This window comes from Anastrepha ludens, chromosome 3 (genome assembly GCF_028408465.1).
Source record: "Anastrepha ludens isolate Willacy chromosome 3, idAnaLude1.1, whole genome shotgun sequence".
NCBI lineage: Eukaryota > Metazoa > Arthropoda > Insecta > Diptera > Tephritidae > Anastrepha > Anastrepha ludens.
Genome location: NC_071499.1, coordinates 89,869,486 through 89,877,615, shown reverse-complemented (window position 1 = coordinate 89,877,615; position 8,130 = coordinate 89,869,486). Strand labels below are relative to the sequence as shown.

The following is an 8,130-nucleotide window of genomic DNA, read 5'->3' as shown; positions in this document are numbered from 1 at the left end:
TAGATCGTGAACGGCTGCTGGTTGCACTTCAGTCTAAATACGGCAATTTGCTTATTGACGATAGTTGCGAGCTCAAATGAAATGTTGCAAGAGGTGTGCTCAACTCTTATTGGTTTAAAATAATAATGATAATAGTGCAGCTCATACCATGGTGACCTATTTTGGTCGAGTTTCTCTGCAAATTTATCGAATGTACTTTTTTTTTTTTGTTTATAAGGCATAGTAGTTATTATTACGCCTCACAACTGGAGTTGCTTTTTGTGAGAAAATTTTCTTTTAATAAAGGGGTTAGGCTCGGAAGAGCCTAGAATTAAGAGCACAATCTATGGACCCAAATGTTTGAACATTTAAATTCTATTCAATCAGAAAATAAAAGTTAAATTGCATCAAGTAATTAATTGGGAAATAAGAGCTTCCAATTGAAGCCAATTATTTCTTCATTTAGCATTTTCAACTAAGGCTTGAATTATTTGTAAGATTACTATTCTGCAAAACTATCCTAGTTCTATAGAAGAATAAGATTGGTACGGTTTAGCATTCCCTAGCCCTCGGGAAAAATACATATACCTCCTTGGAAAGTTCTTGAGCTGCCTCAACTGAAGAATTTATTAAATAGTGGCGCTAGTGTTTTCAGGTCTGAAACAGGTTTTTTATGGGTGAGGGAGGTTAGGCAGCATGAGATTGAGAGCTCTATGCTGGTGAGAAACCTTCTCTAGAAAAATTTCCTTATATTTTTGTACAAAAATATTCAAATACCGTTAATATGCAAATATATTTTCGAACACGTTTCACATGCTCGGAAAGGTCTAGCGTTTCTTGTTAATTGCATATAAAGTAATTCCATTTTATAGATAAATACTTACCTTAAAATTTGGCCTGATCTGCCAATGTCAAACGCCATTCAAAGTTTAAATGCTTAACTTCAAATACCAGAAACTTTTGAAAATTTCTAAAAATTACTAATAATGTTATGAGTCGGTAGCCTGACTACTTAAAGTCAAGTAGTTAATAAATAGTTTTTTGCATTCTAAGAAATATATGAAAGAAAGGGTGATCAGATTTGAGGTACTTTTTCCAATAGAGGTTTTTGGGCATATCACGCCCAAACTAAATATATAATTTTTTTCAGTATTCATTCGCATTTCATCATGGAAAGACTTACGCCTCAACAATGTTTACAAGTCGTACAATTGAATTACGAAAATCCACGCTTTGTGAAAAGTGCTCTTCGCGCGCTCGGACAACTTATGGGATTCAGCGGTGAGGCCCATTTTTGGCTTACTGGCTATGTTAATAAGCAAAAATGAAGTCGTTCAAGAACAGCCAATCTCTTTTTATGGATTGGCACGATAACCGCTTACGTGATTTTGGCAAAGTTTAACAAAACGCGCCAGTCGTTTCTTTTTAAACGGCACACCAAGTAAGGCCAAGTCCTTCCCCACCTCATCTTTCTAACGCAGAGGAGGCCTTCTTCTTCGATATTCGCTGTCGCCAACGAGCAAAGTTCCAAAAACCTTCCACAAAAACTTTCTATCAAACACTCCAATCGATGCTTCATCGGATATTGTCATCGTCTACGCTCAGTTGCCTACTTAGTTCAAAGTAGCACTTGTTGGCAAGAGAGATTATTCGTTGGATTTCAAGGCTGACATTGTTATCGGTGTAAATGCTGGTTCCTAAATAAACGAAAGAACATCCATTGAAAACAACCGTCTGGTGCGGCCTATGGGCTGAATGAATCATCGGGCTCTATTTCTTCATAGGCGAGGCTGGCGATAATGTAACAGTGAATGGCGAACTCTAAAGTCCCCCTGATTTCCACTACATTTGGTTCCAATAAGACGACGCTACTTGCCATACAGCCCGTGAAACAATGAATTTACTGCGCCGTCGTTTCAGTGAGCAATTCATAAATCGTGTCGGACCAGTGGATTGGGCACCAAGATCGTGGCTACCTTTGGTATTTTATTTTTGGAGGTATGTAGAGCCTAAATGTTTTGTAGATAAACCAGCATTAGAAGTCATTCACGAAAAACCAACCGAAGCCCTCCAGCGAGTCATTCAAAATTAGTGTTTACGGATGACCGATTTATGGCGCATTTGCGATCAACATTTGAAAGGGATTATCTTTAAAACATAAATGAATGGTTTTACACAAAAATAATAAAGATTGCCTAATCAAATTAAATTTTCATTATTTTATTTCAATTTAAAATCCGATACCTCTAATCACCTCTGATCACCCTTTATAAGCTAAATGAAATGTGTGACAATAGTTGTTAAGTCCAGAAAATAAGCAGGTGGGCACATAGAATTTTTTTTTAGTGTAGAATAATTCTTTTATCTATACCCAAGACACTTCGACTTGCCTTGTTTTGATAGTTTATTAGTGCCATAGATTATGAAAAGGCCATAACAAAGCTCGGCATTTAGACACAAATAAGATCGACGACGCAAAAAACAGCATCTATAGGTTGTTGCAGAATTTCAAGTATTTGTGTATAAAATTAAGTGCGCGAAACTGTCAGGTTATTGCTGTTGTTGTTTGTAATGATAAAACGAGTATTTATTTATAGGTATGTACCTATGAACACATGTTTGTTTATAAGTATTTCCATGCCAGGCAAGTTGTGCCAACCAATATTTAACAGCTAAGAACAACAACTCAACTTTAACTGAATGAATTACCTTTATGCTTGCACGCCTTTGAAGAAAAAGTTAAACAAAAACCCAACAGCGCGCTTGATATGTATGTGTGTATGCTTGTGCGTTTCTGGCTCTGTCCAAGCAGCAGCGGCAAAGCGGCGCACATGCGCATAGCAGTAGCAACATTAACACACAGCATACGCCAACAGAAGCTTCGGTGTTTCGGTGCTGCAGCGGCTGGTAGCAGCGTAAGCAAATTCTCATTACGCCGCCGCCGACCATATTGCGATGGCTGGTTGGTGTTTTCGGTTTCTGTGCATTTGTTTTTCATGTTTATTTTTTAATTTGTGCTCGCTTACGTTTTGGGTTGGTTCCAACGTCTACGAGGTGAGTGAATACTCGTTCGGGTATAGTTATTTCATTTGTTTTCGAAAGCGAGCGTCGCGTCGCAGCGAAAGCTTTTTCAATAGTAGTGGTAGAGGCAGCATTAAATTAGCGCCTTGCTTTTGGTGGAGCCCAGCAGAGGCAATATATGAGGAGCAGCAAACGTCGCAGCGCATCGCGTTCAAGCGACTTTGACGTTTTGGCTGCTTGGCTGGCTTGTTGAGTAGATGGATGGTTTGGTTGTTTCGTTGGTTGGCAAGTGGCAAAGCGCCATACCTGATCGCAGGTAGTTTTAGTCGGCGACGTGATATTGAATGAATCGTACGCGCGTTTTATCATCGATACCGTTATTACACGTAGTAAAGTACTAAGTACTAAACCAAGTCGATTTGCGTTAAGTTGTGTGGCGTTAACGAAAACAAAAACACATACAAAAAACACGAAACACCAGCCAACCGTGTGTACGTACGGTGAGCCAGCGGTGAGAAACGATTGCAGTTTACAGTTTCATACAAAGTTGCAGCATTAATTACAGCGGCAGTACAGTGCGGTGTATTACCGATCGACATATAAATAAAGTGGGGTAGAAAAGTGAGCTGATACTTGAAATTCAATATCTGCCTCAACGGCAAACTCGAATGCCAACACTAACTACCCATCTGATTAATTGCAACAACAAATACAAACAACAACAACCATAGTTGTAGGAGCATCAATTGCAGCCGCGTCACACCATCGCCATCGTCAACGCCATCAACAACATCAACATCAGCTTGTGCTGAACAGTGCTGCAACACACTTCCGATCCGCACCAACACCGGCTTTCTTTCCAAAGCCAGCCTACTTGTTATTGCATATGGGAACTTCTTGCTGCATAAACGCCTGCTAGTAATGTGAGTGAGTGTTTATGTGTGTGCCAGTGAGTTTGGAATTCGCATTTCGTGAAAGTCAATAATACATACATGAATATTTAGTGTGGGGAGAGAGAAAGGACAAAAAGTGGAAAAAGTAAAAAAAAATTAAAAAAAAACATCAAAATAAAGCCGAGAATACAACAATGCAATAACGCATGCGAAGTGAATTTACAAACAAATAAACGTGCACCGTTTCATTATAAATGTACATAAATACATATATATGTGTGTACATATGTATATACAAATCAACCCAGTTAGTGCCTTTCCTCCAAAAGTGACTTGAAAGTGTGGAGAAAAAAATCATTAAATGCAACAACATTAAACACCTTAAAATTGAAGTGAAACATTTGTGTGGCGAGTTCGAAACATAAAGTGTGTAGCGTAGAATAACATAAAAAATAATGAAAAACAAATAAAGATATTAGAAAAATAATGATCACAGGTATATTTACACAAAATTAAGAAACGTGCGACCTAGAAGAGGGCTTTTCATTCGCCCAGCAATTGTTAACATCAGCTGGTAACGTATGCAGTGAAATATCTCGCATGTAGCTAAAAATGCAGGCCTAGGTTAAAATCACTGGCTCCGAACTAATGACACGCCCAATTCGTGTCCTTTTCAAAGTGTTTTCGCCACCTCTCTTTTTCGGCCGATAAAACGAGGTATATATAATGGTGTTTTTTTCTCGTAGGACTGTCTAATTGTCGAGTTTTTTCTCATCATATTCATGAGGTTGCATGTTCTTTTCTTTGACCAGGCAAATATATTCCATATTCCAGCTTCTACAAAAAGTGAAGGTGGGCGTTGTCCAGTTGAGATTATTTATGGACACAAGTTTCTCAAAATAGTTGTGCGAAAACTTTATTTGTTACAAAAAAAATGTAATTAAATCTTTCTACTTTATCAATTCATTTTATGTATGTATATGCCTTGCACATTAAATAACTATAGCTCTAGAACTTATTTTTATGTTTGGCAAATTATTTGCTTCTGATTCCATTTAAATAGAAAATACTTTTATAATAATTCTCCTACAAAAAAACTATAAAAAAGTTTAACAAATTTGTATAAAGCATTCACACATATTAATCAGAATTTTTTTCATGATGCTCTATGACCGACGAGGAATTCAGGACCGGAAAAAAATAAACAGAATTTTTTGACCGATTTCGAGTAGGCAGTTTTATAGTCCATCGAATTTTGATTTAAGAAAATGCAAATTTCAAAAGGCTCAAAACCCGCGTCGATTTTTAATATTTTTTAGGCGGATTTTTTTTTTCTCCATACAACGAATGTTCGGCATTTTTTATATAGAAAAATCTCCCAAAACCGTCAGCAAAAATAATTATCAAAACTCGACGCAATGGTGAAGTCACTTAAAACTAGCACTTTAATAAGCCAAAATGCAATGATGTATAAAGCAGCGTGCTCGAAATTTTTCTAAATATTTTAATTAAAAAATGCGAAATCGTGATGACAATTTTTTGATATTTTTTTTTTAATTTGATAAACTTTGAAACTGGGATTTATATGGTTTTTGTAGGATAATGGATCATATTTTGTTAGAAAAATATTAAAATTAAATGAGAAAAAAGTCGTTGTCAAAACTTGTCAATAAGTCTCCATGCTATAGCTTTTTGAATTCAGTGTATGCATAATATAATTTTTTATATTAAATATGTAATTTGTAGAAGTGTTGGATTTCTCTAGTGCTATTATCATACGCAGGGCGTTATCATAAAATGCGATGAATAGTTTTTCCTGGTAAAAAAAAATACTATAAGCTAACAGAATAGAGAATTCAGTCCGAATCAAACTTTTATTCTCGGTGCCATTCACGAACATTTCGGAGGGTGTATTTTTTCTGAATGACGCCTGTGAAGAGGCAACTCTCATGAGTACTGCTATACCGGCATAGCATCATGCACGACTTGTAGCCTCACAGCTACACATACGTACTAAGCACCTCTCCACAATCTATCACTCTCCCCGCGGAACTGCCAAAAAGGTATTACCTCATGGGGCTGGTTAGCTCAAAGGCTCCTAAGGGTGTATGGTAATACCTTCGTAATGTTGTCAGAAAAACAAAATGATTTCTTTCGAGTAAGGAAAACACTCTAAATATATATACAACTGTATTGCATATATTTTGCAGATTACATCCTTTATTAACTTCTTCCCCAAATAGTAGATACGATTGGATAATGCACTGCCAAAAGTAGAACCTACAGTGTATTTCGCTTCCGAACGGCAGGCGTTTTTATGAGATTAGCAATCGAGGGGTAATCGCTATTATAAAAGCATGTCTGTTTTAATGGTGCTGTTTCATGCCCTTGTTGGCTTTCGAACTACTACTAACCGCATGTTCACCACGCATAAACTCACTCGGCCACAGCGGCCACCATTATCGAAAAATTGCGTTCGGACATCAATCCATATTAATTAAAAAACCACATCGCAAATTCCCTTGAATAAAAAGTTTACAAAGTTATTTTTGGGGCCTCTCTACCTCCTCACCATTCAAATGTTTTAGGTTTTTGAAACCACTCAGAAAGTTTCTTAGAATGCATTTAATATTTGGTGCCTAAATGTTTAAGGGGTCCCGGGGGTCTAGAGCTCGAAAATTTAGGGTATTTTCAGGATTTTGTTTTTTTACAATAAAAATAATGAAAAATGATATTTAAATCTTTTAGAGCTCGAAAATTTCGGGTATTTTCAGGATTTTGTTTTTTTTACAATAAATATAAGAAACATGATATTTAATTCTTTTAGGCTTTTTCTTTAACTTCTTTTACATACAAAAATTACATACAAATTTTTTTTAATAATTTAAAAAATGGCGCTGAAATCCCTTCCGAAAAATTGGACCTGGACAGTGATGTTCATTTTGGCTCTTTTATTTATCTGAAACACAAAAACCAAAAAAATTATTAATCAGTATGTGAGTAGTTATGTCCCGTATTAGAATAAAAATAAAAAAAAAATTACAAAATGGCGCGGTTTTGAATTTGATAGTTAGTTTTTTATTAAAAAAAATACGAAATAATTGAAATAATAATATGATTCTCGTACGGCTGATAGCCATTGATGTTGTGAACAACATATTGAAATTTCAGACGATTCGGTTGAATAGTTTTTTCTTTTTTGACAACACCAGGTCGAAAAAAGTCGTTTCGAGATAAATGAGTTTAAATTTTGAGGTACAGGAGCGCGCGGACCGCTCTGTACCTAGTTAATGGGCTGTAGAAGCTATACTATTGGGAATTTTTGCATGAAAATTTCACTGTATATTCTTAAGATACTATGCTTTCGAAATATGGAAAAAAACAAAAAATTGATTTTTTGAAGTTTCTAGACCACCGGGTCTAGTTTCTTTTTGTACTTTCTTCTGCGAGAGCATCGTCGGCGAGGGAATGTTAAAAGGCAAAAGCTCAAAAATGATAGTCGGTACATCGATTTAAGTAGGGCAAGTTGTTCCGGGTCAAGTGTGTAGCAAGACGACAGGCATCATCTTTGTGAATATCCGGTTTTCTGTCGACTGGATATAATATATTCGTTCATTTGCGGTCAAGTGGCAATACTCTTTCCACTAGCAACTAAAAATAGCACAATGTATGTACATTTACGTGCAGATCTTACTTATGCTGTAATTATGGTATATGTCAACTCAACATATTTGTACGGTATGCAAGCAACATAGTTGCATCGGTACATTACTGTGACATGCGACATGTGCAAAATGTTCGACCAAATGTCAATACGCATTTCATGGTTTACTTGTATACACAGAAGTACGTACTATATATGTTCACAAATAATGCATCGTAATTAGCACAGCATTGTAGTCAAGGTTGACGTATGGGCAAGTACGTATGTATGTACGAGGTGTGTTCAAAAAGTATAGCGAATTTTGAATTTTTGCAGGTTACGTATATTCGAATTGCGACTTATTTGTGGCGATATATCGGTTTTCATGTCTCTCACTCATGCCGACGAGTTCGACCATTTTGAATGTTCAGTTAGCTGCTTGCACGTGTTTCGGCTCGTTACGATTCGATTTTTACCAATTCAAAAAGATGGATCAAAGAACCTGTATCAAATTTTGTGTGAAAAACGAAATTAAGTGCGCGGATGCATTCCGAATGTTGACCGTTGACTGTGTCATACGGAGAAGCTACTTTG

At 36.4% G+C, this 8,130-nt stretch overlaps 1 protein-coding gene across 1 annotated transcript in view; it reads left to right on the top strand.

Annotated features, from left to right (window-relative positions):
* The first annotated feature begins 3,267 nt into the window (after positions 1-3,267).
* The window catches only part of LOC128858427 (probable serine/threonine-protein kinase DDB_G0282963), a 120,427-nt gene continuing 115,564 nt past the window's right edge, over positions 3,268-8,130 (top strand). Inside the window, exon 1 of the mRNA XM_054094691.1 lies at positions 3,268-3,923. The gene's annotated coding sequence lies outside the window, so the exon portion shown is untranslated. The remainder of the gene's footprint in view (positions 3,924-8,130) is intronic.